Source organism: Mustelus asterias, chromosome 5, assembly GCF_964213995.1.
Source record: "Mustelus asterias chromosome 5, sMusAst1.hap1.1, whole genome shotgun sequence".
NCBI lineage: Eukaryota > Metazoa > Chordata > Chondrichthyes > Carcharhiniformes > Triakidae > Mustelus > Mustelus asterias.
In genome coordinates, this window is record NC_135805.1 from 32,742,889 (window position 1) to 32,745,489 (window position 2,601).

Consider the following 2,601-nt stretch of genomic DNA (forward strand, 5'->3'; position numbering starts at 1 on the left):
TCCGAGTTTGTTTTTTTTTTCCTTATTAAATGCGCAGAAGTTGGTCTGATGTTTCAAAATAGGACTACGCTAAAAAAAAAACAATCATGCTGTTAAGTGCTGAGAATGCTAGTGAGATTGACATTTCCGGTCAGATCCTGATCTGCCTTTGTGTTCATCGCTAATAGTTTCAGACATTGCAGCGTAGAAGGAGGCTGTTAACCTGCCGGTGATGTCAGTAAATCAACCATAGCTGTCCAACCTCAATAAACGACACGGTTCAGTTTAAGTATCTATTTTGTGTGTGAATCCACATATCCCACTAGTGAAGGTCTGAGCTGGTATCTGGTCCATTCACTCCTTTGAACAGATGAGGGAATAGCACTGGTTACTGGTTTTAAAATGAATTTCTTCTATTGAACAGAACTTAAGAAATTTAACATGACAAACAAAAAAAGCAAACTTTGGAGACTGGCTTTTTAAGCAAGCCAGTCACTACTGTAATGGACTGAACTAGATCTCGAAAACAAACTGAAAACTGGACACACACTTCTATACTATATTTCAATTCTTATCTCGTTATTGGAAATGTTTTTCGCAGTCTCTCTCCGTCTAGAAAACACAATTCTTGCAGCTGCTGCTGTTTGCCTGAATTGAGTACTCTTCAGGAATGCAGTCAATTTTCAGCTAACCTTTAGTCTTCTGGGTTTTAAAATGTAGTCAAGTTAGCAGCTTTTTTTTAAACTTAGCAGAGTTAATTGAAAAGGCAGAAATATCTTAAAATGAAGCCTTTGCATAGACTGAAACAAACAGGGCTAAGTATACATAGGATCTCTCACCTGGGTAATTATATAATTCAATTTTGAAGATATTAGCAGATGTTTAACCATATATCCTCACTTTGTAAACTAAAATGCAGATGTATTATTTGAGATACTTCATAACACTTGAGTAAACAAGTTTTGTAAAGGCTTTGTTCATATATTAAGACCTTGAACAAATACCAAAGTTAAGCATTAGTAGCTATGTTAGCTACATTAGCTCAGGCTAATCTGCTGCAATATTATTAGATGATTGAATTTATTTTCTGTTCTAAGGGTAGCATACCACGAGGTAAAATATCTCAGGATATTGACCCAGTTGATTGCTAATTTCCTTTACAGACCCTGAGAATTTATACAGACTGTCAAAGCTTTTCTCTTGCCTAATCCAAGTTTTTCACCGGCATGGTTCGCCAAATGCTACTCATACTTTTGAATGATGACCCTCGAAGAAGTTCTGGAGTCTCCATCTTCTAATTATTCCAGCAATTAGTAGATAAGGAGTCAAGCAGTTTGCATAACAGGCGTGCAATCTTCTGTACCCAATGCTGCAATATATGGTCCAGGTTGTACAAAATTGGGAAAGAACTCGTGGATTATGGGAACAACCTCTTGATTAATAGGAATAGTGCTGCACATGAATGGTTGTTAAATCCTTTTGTTAAAAGTATAGGCCTGGAGAAAGTCCAGTGATGGCTCATTAGGATGAATAGACTGTTAGTGATATGAGAACCAAATGGTCTTACAGCTATTTTGTCCTAATGCAATTCGGCACAAGTATGCAATTATTTTATAAATGCAAAGTTCCCTCCCTTTTGTGTCAAATCACTCAATGAAATCCCCTGTCTAATTTCATTGTACTGCACCTAGAGACCATTTCCCAGATCTGACAAGTCTTAATTTTGTTTTAAGACCGATATCCTCTTGCATTACGAGTACTCTTATCCTTGTACTTTTGTAATGATGCCTATTAGAACATGGTTTGTAGTTGTGTTCTGCTGTGTTAGTACAGCGAGACCTTGGTATCCTCATGCATCAGTCACTGCAAGTAAGCGCGCAGGTACAGCAGGCAATAAAGAAGGCAAATTGTATGTTGGTCTTCATAGCAAAAGGATTTGAGTATCGGAGTAGGGATGTTTTACTGCAATTGTATAGGGCGTTGGTGAGGCCACACCTGGAGTATTGTGTACAATTTTGGTGTCCTTATCTGAAGGAGGATGTCCTTGCAATAGAGGAAGTACAGTGAAGGTTTACCAGGCTGATTCCTGGGACGGCAGGTCTGTCATGAGAGATTAAGTTGGTTTGGATTATAATCACTGGAGTTTAGAAGAATGAGAGAGGAATTCATAGAAACTTATCAAATTCTAACAGGATTTGATAGGGTAGATTCAGAGAATGTTCCTGATGATGGGGGAGTCCAGAACTAGGGGTCATAGTTTGAGGATAAGGGGTAAGCCTTTTAGGACTGAAGTGAGGAGAAATTTCTTCACCCAGAGAGTGGTGTATCTGTGGAATTCACTATCACAGAGAGTAGTTGAAGCCAAAACATTGTGCGATTTCAAGAAGAAATTAGATATAGCTCTTGGAGCTAAAGGGATCAAGGGATATGGGGAGGAAGATGGGATCAGGTTATTGAATTTGATTATCAAAATGAATGGTGGAGCAGGCTTGAATGGCCGAATGGCTTACTCCTGCTTTTAGTTTCTATGTCATCTTTGTACTCCGTGTTAGTGGTTAACAAAGCTACATTTTGTTTGTGCAGCTATTGAGTTAACATCTTCCTCTTTGTCAGAGCAAGGGC